An 18,366-nucleotide genomic window follows, 5' to 3' on the forward strand; every position below is an offset into this window, starting at 1 on the left:
GGGAGAAGAAATGAAAAGGAGGAGAGAGCTGGTCAATTTAACATCGATCTGGTGCTTATGATGTGTGAAGTACTACACTAACCTTAGCCTGCATTATCTCATTTAGTCCTCATAGCTTCCTGTGAAGGAGACACTGTTATTATTCCCATTTTATAGACTAGGAGACTGTTCTCAAACCATAGAGAGGATCAGGTTTATATCCCATGTCAAAGTCACACACTGGATTGCAAACCTAGCTATATTTTATGCCTAATAGCTTTCTTTTTTTTTTTTTTTTTGAGATGGAGTCTCGTTCTGTCACCCAGGCTGGAGTGCAGTGGCACGATCTCCGCTCACTGCAAGCTCCGCCTCCTGTGTTCACGCCATTCTCCTGCCTCAGCCTCCCGAGTAGCTGGGACTACAGGCGCCCGCCACCACGCCTGGCTAATTTTTTTGTATTTTTAGTAGAGATGGGGTTTCACCGTATTAGCCAGGATGGTCTTGGTCTCCTGACCTCGTGATCCTCCCACCTCGGCCTCCCGAAATGCTGGGATTACAGGCGTGAGCCACCAAAACCAATATTTATATATAATCTGACTCTCTGGAAGTTCCATGTTTCCCAAATGATTTCCCCATTATTTTCCATGGCTGCCTATGAGAGCTAAGCCTGTAAAGAGATGGAGTGGGTAAGCCATCTGACAAACCCAGAACCAATTTACCAACATGGCTGAAATTATATCATTAGGAAGGATCACATGCATGTGTGTGTGCGCATGGCTGAGCAATTGTGAAGCAGAGATTAAGGCAGAAGTTTCCTTTTAAATCATAAATACAGTCTGATAATAGTATGCACTTAAGCAATCTCTGGACATCAGTATGAATCATTTTTATGGGTAACAGGACTTTTCAAAAGCAAATGACAAGTCTATTTTCTTCATGGAGTTTAGTTTTGTATCTTTAATTCTTCAAAATGTTGTATTATTTCTAAGTGAGTAATACACTTACGTGGTCTAAGCAGAAAAAGTGTTATAATCAATTATGCATGGAGAAGGTTTGCTCACAGCACAGTTCTTGTTCCCACTGCTTCCTCTAGATAATCACTTTAAATTCTCCTTTATACTTCTAATACATAAAAGCAAACATGAATATCTATTCTTATAAGCCCCCTTTTTACACAAAGGTAGCATACAAGAGATATTTCATTAATACCTTGCTTTTTTCTCCGAACAATATACCCTGGATGTTTGGAGATCTTTTCATATCAACACAGAAAGTGGTCTTTCCTTTTATACAGCTGCATAGTATTCAATTACATTGTGTGATATACTATAGTTTAATCCGTCACTTCCCTATTTATGAGCATCGGGGTTGTTTCCAATTCTGCAAAGAAATAACCCTGTACAAATGTCATTTTGTATGTGAGTAAGTGTTGCCATAAGATACATGACTAAAAATTAAGTTGCTGTAAGAAACAGTATTTATATTTGTAATTGATAGATATTGCCAAATTGTACTGCACAGCACTTGTATCGATATAATAAATTCTATGGATAAACTTTGATTTTCTGTTTATAAATGTTGATTAATGCTTATGAGAGGAGATGGCATGTTGGCAAGCACAAGGGATTTCAAATCAGGGAATCGTGCTAGGTTACTATAGCACTCTGGGCCTCATTAACCCCATCCATAATGAGAAAGAGTAGAGTGTAATCGTTTATAGGGTTTCTTCCTCCAAAAGCTTTTTAAAATAATAAGCTTTTTTGGGAGGCCAACGCGGGCGGATCACGAGGTCAGGAGTTTGAGACCAGCCTGACCTACGTGGTGAAACCTCGTCTCTGCTAAAAATACAAAAATTAGCTGGGCGTGGTGGCAAGCACCAGTAATCCCAGCTTCTCAGGAAGCTGAGGCAGGAGAATGGTTTGAACCTAGAGGGTAGAGGTTGCAGTGAGCTGAGATTGCACCACTGCATTCCAGCCTGGGTGACAGAGCGAGACTCCATCTCAAAAAAACAAAACAAAGCAAAACAAAAATAATACGCTTTTATATTTCCTACAGTTATCAATACTGTGTACTTCATGTTTAACATTACCCCAATTCTGTGAGCTTTTCCAATATTCAAAAGTAAAGCAAAACCTTTCAATATCTGTTTCACCCACAACAAGTTGCCTAAGAATGGTAACTACTGTTAGTTACTTTGCTGAAATGAAATGAAACTTAGGTGCTACCTAGAGTAGACTTTGGCTGCTGGTTGGTTTGAACAGCTCTCAGGCATCACATTTCACTGCAGCTGTGGTGTGTGCTAGAGGCTTACGGCATGGTTAGCAGCTGGACTAAGCTTCGTCAGGTAAATAGCTACATGACTATGATGCGATCCATGTCAGGTGCTTCCAGCCTAGTGTTTTGACAGGCAGGCACTGTCAGCCAGCCATGAAGAGCCCGTCTGTTGCACATGCACTGTGGTGGGCTCTCCAGTAAGGATGCTAAAAGGCATCTAGTTGGCAAATGCATGAGGAGGCTTCCTAATATTAGGAGTAGGCTGGATCTTGCTGTGTGTTCTGGTTTGAAGTCTGTGTGGGTATGCATTATGGTTTTGGAGAGAAGGCAGCAAAAAGTCCAGTATTTTTTGGTACTCTAAATTTTATATTTTGCCATCTTATTGCAAAACTTCAACCACCTAACATTTTCAGCAGGTTGATATCTGAATAAAAATATATTTGTCATGGGCTATCCCATTATGTGTGTAAATATCCCAGTCTTTTTTTTTCCTGCCTCTGTAAGTTTTAGCAATAGAGAAGAAAAATCTTTTGTGGCAAATAGAAAAAGGGAAGGGATGCAGAGAGAATACTATTTGTTGTATGTCTACTTTCTGCCAAACTGAACTGGCTGCTTTACATGTAAGCAAAAATGGAAGCTAGGTTTTGTTTCCCCCCGGAATTAGCAAACTCTTTTTGCTGCCAAAGTTCTTAGTAGGCTTTCAGAATCAGGAAATAAGGACCAAAATCGAACACTACACTAGGTGTATACATTATTATATGACAGGAAGAGAATATTATTGAGAAGCTGATCGTGTTTTAGATGTTGTATAGAACACTGTGAATGCAACAAAATTAATTGTCTCTGTGCAGATAAATCTTGCCAGAACACTGAAGTTATCAAATCTCCATCTCTTCAAAGCCCCATACCTATATTGCTCCTTATCAGGGGAAACACACACACACACACACACACACACACACACACACACACACACACAGAGATAATAGTTCCCCAGGAGTAAATATCTTATTTTTCCTTTTTATCTCACAGATAAAAATTGCAATTTGAAAAGATAATTCTTCCCAACTGTCAGACCCCACTAGAATTTCTTCAGCTTGATGTTCTTTAAGGTAAACATGCCGTATGCATTTACTGCAACCAACTCATCGTATTTACATTTTGATTGTCGAACACTGTACAAATTGCACATAATTGCCTTCTGTATGGCTACAATCTTGCTATTTGAAACTTTTGAAAATCTTCCTCATCTGGAATTTAGTAACAGATTAATCTTCCCATCAAATAAGGGGACAGGAAATTATCTTCTGCAGTTGTATCCTGTGAGGACACTACTAATTAGAAGCCATTTCCTGCTCTCTGACCACTTTCTATCAGCACTCCCTGGAGGTCCAAGAGATGTCATGTGATTTCATTTGAGCTGAAGTCCTTGGTGGTCAGTAGAACTTGCCTATGTGTGGTGTTTGGAGATGGTAGGAATCCAAATTATTTCCAGATTTGTGCTGTCTGTAGAGCAGGGTTTCTCAGCCTTGGCAATACTGATATTTTGGACCAGAAAATTCTTTGTTGTGGGACTGTCCCGTGCAGTGTAGGATGTCTAGCAGCCGCCTTGGCCTCTACCCACTAGATGCCAGTAACGTTTTGACAACCATAAATGTCTCCAGACATTGCTGAAGATCACCTCGGGGACAAAAATCACTCCTGTTTGAGAACCACTGATGTAGAGAAATTGAAATTATATTAAGTATCCAAATGTGGGTGAGCTCACTGGCAATGTTAAAATGCAATCATCTGGATGAATTTCTTCCCTGTCTCTACACAAATGTCAGAAGGAAACTGGTTCACACATTAGCTTCTTTCCCCAAATTTCTCTCTGGTTTGGTGGAATCAGAACAGAGGTTTGACTTCTCTGATCCATTGTTTTTAACAGCAGTAGTTCTAGCTTTTATTCAGCAGTCTCCAGAGTCCAGGTCTAGTTTCTTTCCAGCAAATGAGGTTGGTGACCTCAAGACAGTAAATGTAATTTCCTGGAATGACAGTGAAATTCATTTTGGTATTGATAAGAATTAGAAGTAACCTATTCTTTAGCTTCTGTCTTGGTCTGGTTGCTATGACAAAATATCATAGATTGAAATCTTATAAACAACAGAAATTTGTTTCTCATAGTTCTAGAGTCTGGGAAGTCCAAGATCAAGACACCAGCAGATTTGGTATCCAGTAAGGACCCACTTTCTGCTTCATAGTATAGGGCCTTCTCACTGTGGCCTCGCATAGTGGAAGAGACAAGTAAGCTCTCTGAAGCCCTTTTATAAGGGCATTAATCCCATTCATGAGGGCACTAACCTTATTACCTAATCACCTCCTCAAAGGCGCCACCTTCTAATACCATCACCTTGGGGGTTAGCATTTCAACATATGAATTTTAGGGGTACACAAATATTCCAACTATAGTGGCTTCCATCATCATGTCTGAATGGATTCAAAGAAAAATATACTCATTTATATCTATCTCTTAAACATAGGTTTGCTATTTTGAATGATAGATTATTTTATAGTTGGGGGACAAAGGACACTTGGTCCTAATAATCTATTTGTAAGCTTCTTTAATCACACAGCCCACCGTATATACACCTGACAGCAATTTTAACCCTAATGGTGCTTATTTATTTATATAGCTACATCTCACTTATAGATATCAATTTCTTAACAGTAGGAACAATGTCTATTTTATGTTTGTCTTCATTATCTAGTACAGCAGCTGGAACATATGGGGCCAAAATCACTAGACTGTATACTCCACGAGAAAGGAACTATATCTAGTTCACCATTGTTTCCACAGGACTTAGCATTTGCCTGGCACATAATGGGCACTCAATGCATGTTTATAGAATAAATAAATGATTGGGGGCTACACTGGAAAACTGGAATTAAATTCTGGGTGCACAGATTAAATGGATTTTGACTTCATAGTTCAAATGAATCCAAGTTAACTCAATTTTACTTGTTTCAGCTAGAGTTTGGGGGAAAAGTACTTTGCCTGCTTTTTTTGATTTGCTTTATTTACAGGCAACCCAAAAGAAAGATGTGGGAAGTCCAACTAAATGCTCACAAAAGCACTTGACATCTAATGAATAAGTGCAAATTGGTGTGACCACAGCTTTCTTCTCATGAACCAAGGTTTCTATATCTACTCCAGCTGAAAGGAATGAACACTTTCTTTCATTAGAGTCTCTTTTCCCCTACAGTTTGCTTTAAAAGGCAGGTTAGCACAGTGGTTAAGTAGAGCAGACTCTATAGTTAGACTGATCAAGTCCATATTACACTATTTATTGGATGTGTGACCTTTCAAAAATTGCTTAACCTTGCTGTACTTTAATTTTCTTATCTAATAGATACAGAAGTTTAAAAATGGTACCCACCTCATAAAGACATTAATGGGATTACATGGATAAATGAGTAAGTTGCTTAAAACTCTTAAAGGGTATGCCATGTTAGATAGGACTTTGTTTTTTAGATGGGGATCTCTATATATCTATATTTCTCTGTCTATATTCATTTCAGTTAAAAAAAATTAGATTAATTCTTTTTTTTTTTTTTTTTTTTTTTTTTTTGAGTAGGAGTCTTGTTCTGTCATCCAGGCTGGAGTTCAGTGGCGCAATCTCAGCTCACTGCAACCTCACCTCCTGGGTTCAAGCGATTCTCCTGCCTCAGCATCCCTAGTAGCTGGAATTACAGGCGTGCACCACTATGCTAATTTTTAGGCGGCTAATATTTTTTGTATTTTTAGTAGAGACGGGGTTTCACCATGTTGGTCAGGCTGCTCTTGAACTCCTGACCTCAAGTGATTCACCCGCCTCAGCCTCCCAAAGAGCTGGGATTACAGGCTTGAGCCGCTGCACCCAGCCTAGATTAATTCTTATACTTCCCCAACTTTAAACATATTTGAATAAATGATAAAAAAGCAAAACTCCACTCTATTGAAATTCTTAGGAAAAGAATATCCAAATTGTCAGCTTTTGAAGGCAGGAAAGCCTCATGTCATTGCAGAGACATAGCTGGCCTTGTGGCTTTAGCAAAAATGAGATGCTAATGAAGGATGCAAAGGGAACAGCTGTAGGGGAAACAAAGGTATAATGCAGCAGAAATTGAAGACTCGAGGCCTTCCATTTTGTAAATATTTGGATTGGTAGAAATTTGTTAATTGAAGCAATTGATTTTCACCTGAAAGTGGTAGCAATATCTAATTCATTAAATCCTGAAATAACATCCTTTGGGCCAAATGGGGTCATTCCATTCTTAACCTCTTAGTGATATATTAACAGTCGGAAAGCATTTGGACGCATATCTTAAAAAGTGCCTTATTAACAGGAATACATGGCGGAAAAAAAAATGCACAAACCCACATTTGCAATGAGACGGGGGAAATGCCTCCATGGCCTCCAGCCCCTGTCCTCCTCTTCTGTAGTATTTTAAGGTCTGTGTTTAATATTGCCAAGCCTACTTGAGTGATAAATGTAACTGTATAAAAATTACTTATTACAAGCTGTCATGTTGCCTCACTCACATCGGCTGGGCTGGAGGCACTGTACATAAAACTTGAATCTCTACCTTGACAGCGTCAGCCGCACTGGCTTTAAAGTAAAATGCTTTCAGTCATGAATACAAAACATAATTTACCTTTTCATAATACTTCAGTTTGAAACAAGTTGGAAAGCTCGTGTTACTGTCAGACCTGTACCTGAGCCGAGTAGGGAACCAGTGAATTCCAAGCTGTCACCTGAAACCTACTGCTGCTTCCCTGCAGTCCTTTGAAGCAAACTTAAGCTGTTAAATTCTGGGGCCTCTAATTTTTAAAGTCGTATTTATGCGTAATTCCTTTTTGCAACTTTGCAGTGACAACATTTTGTCAAGGTGGATTAGCTCATTTTCTAAATTGGTATTTGTATTGGAATTCCTGATTGAATGAATTTTTCTCCTCTTGAAGCTCTTAGGCCCCTTCTAGCAACTATTCGTTCAAGAGGTCAGGAAGCTTTCACTGACAGATGTGTATTTTCAAAAAATGAAACCCTTAGCCATTTGCAAACACAGTCAAGTCTACCGTGAGTTCTCTCAAACCAGCAAAAGCTTTCAAACCAGTGGCCCAGTCAGCGAGTGAGTCACCACCAGTCAGGGACTTGTGGGTTAGTTTCAAACCTGTTTAATCGAGCCTTCGACTACAACCTGCGGATGTCAGTCGGATGGAAATCGAATGTGAAGGTTCCAAGGAGCCTCTCCGCAGCACAGCTGATTCATTGTGACTGTTTTTATGGCTGGTCATGATGCATACAGTATGTGAGGATCCATGTGCGGGGGTGTCTACCCACCAGCCTCTATGCCACGTCGGCCGACCTGGCCCCCACCAGAATGCAATGGGGGTGGAGCTGCAGATGCCTCCCGTTAGCCCAATTCCTTTTGACAATGTTCACATTCAGTTAGGGCCCAAAGTGCTTGTACTTGTCAGTTGGGATAGATGATGAAGAAAATAGTTCCCTTGCGGAAAGTGAAACAGAATGGCCAAAGGAGAGATTTTCCTCTGCTGATCCTCCACGCTGTACTGCTAAAAACTCATCCTTAAAAAACAGCTCCTGCGTTTCCCACTTCTTCACTTTGCCAGATATGACTGTTGGAGAAAACACGGCTGACCTGCAGAGGCGTTCAATATCGTGGGCTGTTCTCTTTTTGAAATTTTAGGGCAAGTGAAATTGATTCTGAAAGAAAACTAGTGGGGCAGGGAAAGTATTTCTGCTTCCACAAAGACAACTCCCTCAGAAATGTTGGATTTTGATTTCATAATTTGCCTATTTGTGTCTACATAACACCTTCCCCTAAGGAATTTAAAGCATTATACAAACACTACGTTTCATGTTTATAAAGTCCCCACTGGTAAATGTAATATTCTTTTTACTAGCAGTTTGAAGATTTTCCAAAATGTAGCTCCAAGCTCTCGTGTGCAGCTCTTTTCCTAGGACACATGATTCCCCCTTCCCCCAGAGGTACTTGTCTTAGGCAGACGTACTCCATTCCTGACTTCATAGCTTTCCAGTGCCATCATTACACCCCAGCTTGCCAATTATTCACCTCCTCTTTCTTCTTCATGGCTTCCTTCTCTGATTGATGGAAACACATTTTCCTTTATCATACCTGGTTATGTAAGACACATAGTGTAAATCCTAAGTTAAAAAGGTAAAGTCTCTTCTCTCTGGGGTTTGCCTCTTGTTCCACATTCTCCCTCAGCTATAGGACCCTTGCAATGGACACCTGAAACAAAATGTTCTGCCATGTCATGCCACATCGTATCTCATCATGTCTCCATTTCAACACATTTATTGATTGATAGAAATTTTGCCAGTGGACTTTTTCTCCTGCTGTATTATTTATTCTCTGTACATTAATATAGATTCTCCTGGGAATTATGTTATTCTAAATGTACAGGACTTTTAGATAGTGCCCATTTGAACTTAGAAGCATATAAACTGGTGCTGGGTCTAGACCGTGTGTTTTTATGTGGGATCTTGATGGGTCCTAATTGGATATGAGTGTGTGCTAAAGTAATGTTTGATGATTTTCAGATATTATTTTTAAAGTGTCTAAAGGTTAAATGGACCCTTACTGGGTTCTAGGATAAAGCTCTAGTATGAGATGCCTTAGATCAGTGGTCATCAGATCTGTATTTCTTATGTCCCACTGAACACATGTGGAAGCATATTTATTCATTTGAGCATTTATAAGTGTTGTATTAATTTCTAAATTTACAATGACATTGTAGTCATACCGTAGCTAATAATACTATTATTTTGGAGATCACTTCTGATTGTCACTGTTCATACATGTGCTTCTGAACCAGGTAAGCTGATTATATAAAGTACAAATTAATTTTTTTCTTACATTTAAATCATTGTAATGTGTATAGATTTACAAATATATCACAGCATAAAGCTCTATGTCAATAGTCAGCTGACATATAGGGAGTATCTACTTATTAAACAAAAATTAATTCAGAATTTACTATGGGTTTAATGTATATCTTCCTAGTTACCTGGGAGGATAAAGAATGGTAGAAGGTGGTAAGATAAGCATATATGTTTTACTCCCAAGATGAACAATATGTTAATAAGTACTGTAGAAGCTCACTGAAATGGGAGATGAGTGGGTCTGTGAAAAGGTAAGATGTGAATACAAGTTTAAAAAGTAGAGAGGAAGGGAGAAGAGGGTCAGAAGTTGCAATATTTGCTGTTGAGACTAAACATGGTATGTTTGGGAGATCCTGGGGGGACCAGTTTGATTGGATAGGAAAGTTGGGCTGGGTAAAATTGGAGAAAAGTGGTTTTTGAAGATGTATGACCATAGAAAAAAATCTGAGAAGGCTGGATTTGTCCTGGAAAACATGATAAACCAAAGAGCCACTTGCCCTGATAAAAGCCTGTCTCTCTCTCTCTCTCTCTCTCTGTGTGTGTGTGTGTGTGTGTGTGTGTGTGTGTAGGGGAAGAGAATTAAAATTTGTTGATTACCAATATATGTTAAGTATGGTTCTAAGTTGATATTGTTTGGATGTTTGTCCCCTCCAAATCTCATGTTGAAATGTGATCCCCAGTGTTGGAGATGGAGCCTGGTGGGAGGTGTTTGAGTGTTGGGGGCAGATCCCTCATGAATGCCTTGGTGCCTTCCCAGGGGTAATGAGTGAGTTCTGGCTCTATTAATTCACACAAGAGCTGGTTGTTTATTCATTTTTTTGTTTAAAAAATAGTTTATCTTTTATTTTAGGGTCAGGGGCACATGCTTAGTTTGTTATATGGGTGAACTCGTGACTCAGTGGGGTGGTATATAAATTATTTCATCATCCAGGTACTAAGCATAGTATCTGAGTTTTCTTTTTCTGAACCTCTCCTTCCCACTCACCTTCAAGTAGACCCAGGTGTCAATTGTTCCCCTCTTTCTGCCCGTGTGTTCTCATTATTTAGAGAGCTGGTTGTTTAAAAGAGCCTGGCACATCCTCTCCTCTCTATTACTCTGTCTCTCCTCATGTGACACATTTGCTCCCCCTTCACCCTGCACCCGGATTGTAAGCTTCCTGGGGCCCTCACCAGAAGCAGATACCAGCACTATACCTCTTATACAGTCTGCAGAACTGTGAGCCAAAATAAATACTTTTTTCTTTATAAATTACCCAGTCTCAAGCGTTCCGTTATAACAATGCAAAATAGATGAATACATAAGTGTTTCACATATGTTATCTCATTAATTACCATAATGACGAATATGAAGGAAGTATAATCATTCCAGTTTTTATGTAAATATTGAGGCCGAACGACTCATATTCCCCCTCTAAAACCATTCAACAAGTAAGTTTTAGAACCAGAAGCTGAGTCATGGACTACTTGGGACCAGTGTCCAAGGTCTTTGGGTAAACCTTATGGAAGGAATGTGTAACTCATCGTTTAAATATTATGGCTCACTGATTTGTACAACATTTCAGTTAGAACATACAGGCAGATATTTGATTTAACTAATAACTTAGTATGGGCCACGTAGCATCTGCTTCCCAGTATTAACGTAGCTGTGGCTCATTAAGGTCAAGGAAAAGAAGGATGGCCCTTTAAATGGTCCCAAATAGTTTTTAATTTGTACTATCATCTCTTGACATTAAATGCTTTTAAATTTTTTCTTTTAGCAGTTTATTGTCACTCTAGTTATTATGAAACATTCACGACAGACAGACTGATATTCAAGTATTGTTGTACGGGTGACTTTCTTTCTATCATATTTGGGTACCATGGCAGCTTGGAGAATATAACTGTCAGACCTCCTAATAGAAGGTGGTAATTGACCAATGGCTGCTGAAGCTGAATTTTAAATTTCTGTGCCATGTGTGCTGTGAGGCCTCACCTTGCACAGGCTGCTCCCTGCCAAAGACTGTGTGCTGCAGGTTGCTAAGTTTTCAGGAAGACATTGGGATTTCTTTGTCAAATAACTGCCTGAACCACTTGCCCAGGGTTTGGCCAATCTTTCTGAGACCGTGGGGAGGAGGGTCTACATTGCTTCCACCAGCCATCTCTGGTGTTCCTCCCCTCAAGTTCTGATGATTTCCCTGACCCTTTCCAACTCTTTCCCCATTTCCTTTTGCACATGTATTTTCCTTAATCAAATTCTTGCATGTTTAATCAACTACTCATTTTCTCAAACATCTAAAATGGGGAGAATAAAAATAAGGTAAACATAATCAATAAAAATAAGAAATGGGCAAGTTAATTAGAATAAAGTTCCCATAAGAATATGTTAGAAGACATTTAAGAGTAAAGTTTTTTCTTGGTTCATACATGGATCACTTACTGTTGAAAAATTATGTTGTAGCACTAAAAAATTCAAAAAAGAAAAAATGTCTATGATCTCATAATCATAACATTTATTTTCATTTTTCCATATGATTTGTTAGCCCTTGACTACATATATGTGTATTTTATGTAATTGTAACTAATGTGTGCATACCACGTTATTGTTTGTGTTTTCACTTAATACATTTTTCATGTGTCCACATAGTTTGAATATCTTTTTAATGACTTTTTGATATCACAATAGTTCAAAATTTTGTCATATTATTTTCCTATCATGAACTTTCATATTGTTTCCAATTCCTTTGTGCTATTATAAATATTCTGCTATGCTCACTCTTAAAACATTTTGATTATGTTGAAACTTTTCCAGAGTGTAAATTCTTGAGAGAGAGTTTATAGAACTAAGGGAGATGATAATCTTTATCTCACTACCTATATTTGGCTATTTTCTTTTCCAAAACTGTGGCATCATGCCACCAAAAGAAAATGAGAATTCCAAATTCAGCTTAACCTCACCAGCACTGAGTGTTGGGCATTATATAAGGTTTTCTTATCTGTTACATTTTTTAAAATACTGTAAGGTTTCTTTAGCTTGTAATTACTTGTTAACAAAGATGGATATTTTCAATTGATATACGTTCTAGAGTAAGAAGAAAAACATACATCTAATTAAATCAAAATCAGTATCAGTGTATTGACTCAATTGTTAATCAACAAGGAATACATATTTTTTCCCTTTCATTGTAGGAATATTTACTTTGAGGTTTTAAAGAAGTAATTTGTCTCCTCAAAGTCAAGTAGCTATTCCTTTTTAATTTCATAACACCATGACAAAGCAACAGGTTCATTCTGTAATAGCAGGTAGAATGCATGAACATTGTAGATAACTTTATTTAGCATTATTTGTTTATCATCTTTTTACCCTAGGAAAACAATAACAGAAATCAGAAGGTCACGTAGAGGTTATATAATGGAATCTCATTCTCCTCCATGCATATTTACATTTCCGGGACAAAATAAGAACATGTCAGCAGGGTAGCTCCATTTGAAATCAGGGCAGGCAAGACTGAGAATTCCAAGTGGGCATCTGAGCCTCATTCACTGAGGCACATGCTGCCTTCTTTCAGAGAGATGTTGGCTCGTTTGTTCTGGCACCTGGAAGGTAATTTTCACCTTTTCTCTTGAGAGTGAAAAAGCACTGGAGAAGAATTAAGGAAGGGAAAGTTTTGGATTGTTCTTTTTGAAAATTCTATCAGGGATTTTCCTGGAATTTCTTTTTTTTTAAAAAATAAAATTAATCCCACAGCTAGAACTACTTCTAAAGTAAGTTTTCTAAAATGACTTATTGTTTTAACAAACTAACTGAAATAAGTCTTCCCAAAATCATATAATCACTGAAATGTTTCGTCATGACAGAATTTATTGCTCCTTCCTCTATTCTCCAAAAGCATTTTGCATAAAATTTATTTATTTCATGCTACTTCATTATATGTATTGTTTAATTTTTGCATGCCTCATTCTCCCTTTTAGAATGAAAGTTCTTAGTAGGAAAGCCTCAGTTAATATTTCATTCCACGAAACTTCTAATAAACTAACATTCAGAGGATGCATCACAAATGGCAGGAGTACCATTTCACATGCTTTACATCGTTTAATCCACACAACTCAGTTAAATAGTTACTATTCTCTCCGGTTTACTGATGAGGAAGTTAAGACTTGAGGAGGTTAAGTAACCTGCCCAGGGATGCACAGTTATTTTGCGGCAGAGCTGGAATTCAAATCGGATCTGTCTGACTCTGAGCTTAAATTCTTTATATGTTTTAATTTTTTTTCTCTGTTGATTCTTTAATTAACATGAGCCAAACACTTTCCACTGTCTTCTTGGCATTTTCAGGATTTCTTATTTTTTTTTCTTTTTTTTATTATACTTTAAGTTTTAGGGTACATGTGCACAACGTGCAGGTTTGTTACATATGTATCCATGTGCCACGTTGGTGTGCTGCACCCATTAAGTCGTCATTTAGCATTAGGTATATCTCCTAATGCTATCCCTCCCCCCTCCCCCCACCCCACAACAGGCCCCTGTGTGTGATGTTCCCCTTCCTGTGTCCATGTGTTCTCATCGTTCAATTCCCACCTATGAGTGAGAACATGCCGTGTTTGGTTTTTTGTCCTTGCGATAGTTTGCGGAGAATGATGGTTTCCAGCTTCATCCACATCCCTACAAAGGACATGAACTCATCATTTTTTATGGCTGCACAGTATTCCATGGTGTATATGTGCCATATTTTCTTAATCCAGTCTATCATGGTTGGACATTTGGGTTGTTTCCAAGTCTTTGCTATTGTGAATAGTGCCTCTATAAACATACGTGTGCATGTGTCTTTATAGCAGCATGATTTATAATCCTTTAGGTATATACGCAGTAATGGGATGGCTGAGTCAAATGGTATTTTTAGTTCTAGATCCCTGAGGAATTGCCACACTGACTTCCACAATGGTTGAACAAGTTTATGGTACCACCAACAGTGTAAAAGTGTTCCTATTTCTCCACATCCTGTCCAGCACCTGTTGTTTCCTGACTTTTTGATGATTGCCATTCTAACTGGTGTGAGATGGTATCTCATTGTGGTTTTCATTTGCATTTCTCTGGTGGCCAGTGATGATGAGCATTTTTTCATGTGTCTTTTGGCTGCATAAATATCTTCTTTTGAGAAGTGTCTGTTCATATCCTTCACCCACTTGTTGATGGGGTTGTTTGTTTTTTTCTTGTAAATTTGTTTAAGTTCTTTGTAGATTCTGGATATTAGCCCTTTGTCAGATGGGTAGATTGCAAAAATTTTCTCCCGTTCTGTAGGTTGCCTGTTCACCCTGATGGTAGTTTCTTTTGCTGTGCAGAAGCTCTTTAGTTTAATTAGATCCCATTTGTCAATTTTGGCTTTTGTTGCCATTGCTTTTGGTGGTTTAGACATGAAGTCCTTGCCCATGCCTATGTCCTGAATGGTATTGCCTAGGTTTTCTCCTAGGGTTTTTATGGTTTTAGGTCTAACATTTAAATCTTTAATCCATCTTGAATTAATTTTAGTATAAGGTGTAAGGAAGGGATCCAGTTTCAGCTTTCCACATATGGCTAGCCAGTTTTCCCAGCACCATTTATTAAATAGGGAATCCTTTCCCCATTTCTTGTTTTTGTCAGGTTTGTCAAAGATCAGACAGTTGTAGATATGTGGCATTATTTCTGAGGGCTCTGTTCTGTTCCATTGGTTTATATCTCCATTTTGGTACCAGTACCATGCTGTTTTGGTTACTGTAGCCTTGTAGTATAGTTTGAAGTCAGGTAGCATGATGCCTCCAGCTTTGTTCTTTTGGCTTAGGATTGACTTGGCCATGTGGGCTCTTTTTCTGGTTCCATATGAACTTTAAAGTAGTTTTTTCCAACTCTGTGAAGAAAGTCGTTTGTAGCTTGATGGGGATGGCATTGAATCTATAAATTACCTTGGGCAGTATGGCCATTTTCACAATATTGATTCTTCCTACCCATGAGCATGGAATGTTCTTCCATTTGTTTGTATCCTCTTTTATGTCATTGAGCAGTGGTTTGTAGTTCTCCTTGAAGAGCTCCTTCATATCCCTTATAAGTTGGATTCCTAGGAATGTTATTCTCTTTGAAGCAATTGTGAATGGGAGTTCACTCATGATTTGGCTCTCTGTCTGTTATTGGTGTATAAGAATGCTTGTGATTTTTGCACATTGATTTTGTATCCTGAGACTTTGCTGAAGTTGCCTATCAGCTTAAGGAGATTTTGGGCTGAGACAATGAGGTTTTCTAGATATACAATCATGTCATCTGCAAACAGGGACAATTTGACTTCTTCTTTTCCTAATTGAATACCCTTTCTTTCCTTCTCCTGCATGATTGCCCTGGCCAGAACTCCCAACACTATGTTGAATAGGAGTGGTGAGAGAGGGCGTCCCTGTCTTGTGCCAGTTTTCAAAGGGAATGCTTCCAGTTTTTGCCCATTCAGTATGATATTGGCTGTGGGTTTGTCATAGATAGCTCTTGTTATTTTGAGATAAGTCCCATCAGTACCTAATTTATTGAGAGTTTTTAGCATGAAATGCTGTTGAATTTTGTCAAAGGCCTTTTCTGCATCTATTGAGGTAATCATGTGGTTTTTGTCATTGGTTCTGTTTATATGCTGGATTATGTTTATTGATTTGCATATGTTGAACGAGCCTTGCATCCCAGGGATGAAGCGCACTTGATCATGGTGGATAAGCTTTTTGATGTGCTGCTGGATTCAGTTTGCCAATATTTTATTGAGGATTTTTGCATCGATGTTCATCGGGGATATTGGTCTAAAATTCTCTTTTTTTGTTGTGTCTCTGACAGGCTTTGGTATCAGGATGATGCTGGCCTCATAAAATCAGTTAGGGAAGAATCCTTCTTTTTCTATTGATTGGAATAGTTTCAGAAGGAATTGTACCAGCTCCTCCTTGTACCTCTGGTAGAATTCGGCTGTGAATCCAGCTGGTCCTGGACTTTTTTTGGTTGGAAGCTATTAATTATTGCCTCAATTTCAGAGCCTGTTATTGGTCTATTCAGAGATTCAACTTCTTCCTGGTTTAGTCTAGGGAGAGTGTATGTGTCAATGAATTTATCCATTGCTTCCAGATTTTCTACTTTATTTGTGTAAAGATGTTTATAGTATTCTCTGATGGTAGTTTGTATTTCTATGGGATCAGTAGTGATATCCCCTTTATTATTTTTTATTGCGTCTATTTGATTCTTCTCTCTTTTCTTCTTTATTAGTCTTGCTAGCAGTCTATCAATTTTGTTGATCTTTTCAAAAAACCAGTGCCTGGATTCATTGATTTTTTGAAGGGTTTTTTGTGTCTCTATCTCCTTCAGTTCCGCTCTGATCTTAGTTATTTCTTGCCTTCTGCTAGCTTTTGAATGTGTTTGCTCTTGCTTCTCTAGTTTTTTAATTGTGATGTTAGGGTGTCAATTTTAGATTTTTCCTGCTTTCTCTTGTGGGCATTTAGTGCTATAAATTTCCCTCTATACACTGCTTTGAATGTGTCCCAGAGATTCTGGTATGTTGTATCTTTGTTCTCTTTGGTTTCAAAGAACATCTTTATTTCTGCCTTCATTTTATCATGTAGCAGTAGTCATTCAGGAGCAGGTTGTTTAGTTTCCATGTAGTTGAGCAGTTTTTGAGTGAGTTTCTTAATCCTGAGTTCTAGTTTGATTGCACTGTGGTCTGAGAGACAGTTTGTTATAATTTCTGTTCTTTTACATTTGTTGAGGAGTGCCTTACTTCCAACTATGTGGTCAATTTTGGAATAAGTGTGCTGTGGTGCTGAAAAGAATGTATATTCTGTTGATTTGGGGTGGAGAGTTCTGTAGATATCTATTAGGTCTGCTTGGTGCAGAGCTGAGTTCAATTCCTGGGTATCCTTCTTAACTTTCTGTCTCGTTGATCTGTCTAATGTGGACAGAGGCGTGTTAAAGTCTCCCATTATTATTGTGTGGGAGTCTGAGTCTCTTTGTACGTCTCTAAGGCCTTGCTTTGTGAATCTGGGTGCTCCTCTATTGGGTGCATATATATTCAGGATAGTTAGCTCTTCTTGTTGAATTGATCCCTTTACCATTATGTAATGACCTTCTTTGTCTCTTTGATCTTTGTTGTTTTAAAGTCTGTTTTATCAGAGACTAGGATTGCAGCCCCTGCCTTTTTTTGTTTTCCATTTGCTTGGTAGATCTTCCTCCATCCCTTTATTTTGAGCATATGTGTGTCTCTGCACATGAGATGCATTTCCTGAATACAACACACTGATGGGTCCTGACTCTTTATCCAGTTTGCCAGTCTGTGTCTTTTAATTCGAGCATTTAGCCCATTTACATTTAAGGTTAATATTGTTATGTGTGAATTTGATCTTGTCATTATGATGTTAGCTGTTTATTTTGCTCATTAGTTGATGCAGTTTCTTCCTAGCTTCGATGGTCTTTACATTTTGGCATGTTTTTGCAGTGGCTGGTATGGGTTTTTCCTTGCCATGTTTAGTGCTTCCTTCAGGAGCTCTTGTAGGGCAGGCCTGGTGGTGACAAAATCTCTCAGCATTTGCTTGTCTGTAAAGGATTTTATTTCTCCTTCACTTATGAAGGTTAGTTTGGCTGGATATGAAATTCTGGGTTGAAAATTCTTTTCTTTAAGAATGTTGAGTATTGGCCCCCACTCTCTCCTGGCTTGTAGAGTTTCTGCCGAGAGATCAGCTGTTAGTCTGATGGGCTTCCCTTTGTGGGTAACCCAGCATTTCTCTCTGGCTGCCATTAACATTTTTTCCTTCATTTCAACTTTGGTGAATCTGACAATTATGTGTCTTGGAGTTGCTCTTCTCGAGGAGTATCTTTGTGACGTTCTCTGTATTTCCTGAATTTCAATGTTGGCCTGCCTTGCTAGATTGGGGAAGTTCTCCTGGATAATATCTTGCAGAGTGTTTTCCAACTTGGTTCCATTCTCCCCATCATTTTCAGGTACACCAATCAGATGTAGATTTGGTCTTTTCACGTAGTCCCATATTTCTTGGAGGCTTTGTTCATTTCTTTTTATTCTTTTTTCTCTAAACTTGTCTTCTCACTTCATTTCATTCATTTGATCTTCCATCACTGATACCCTTTCTTCCAGTTGATTGCATCAGCTACTGAGGCTTTTGCATTCGTCACATAGTTCTCTTGCCGTGG

General features: G+C 38.5%; 1 long non-coding RNA gene across 1 annotated transcript in view; it reads right to left on the reverse strand.

Moving 5' to 3' along the window:
* LOC129473420 (uncharacterized) overlaps positions 1-7,888 on the reverse strand; it is a 31,188-nt gene extending 23,300 nt beyond the window's left edge. Inside the window, exon 1 of the long non-coding RNA XR_008654251.2 lies at positions 7,447-7,888. This is a non-coding gene — a long non-coding RNA (uncharacterized lncRNA). The remainder of the gene's footprint in view (positions 1-7,446) is intronic.
* Positions 7,889-18,366: the final 10,478 nt, after the last annotated feature.

Source organism: Symphalangus syndactylus, chromosome 23 (assembly GCF_028878055.3).
Source record: "Symphalangus syndactylus isolate Jambi chromosome 23, NHGRI_mSymSyn1-v2.1_pri, whole genome shotgun sequence".
Lineage (NCBI taxonomy): Eukaryota > Metazoa > Chordata > Mammalia > Primates > Hylobatidae > Symphalangus > Symphalangus syndactylus.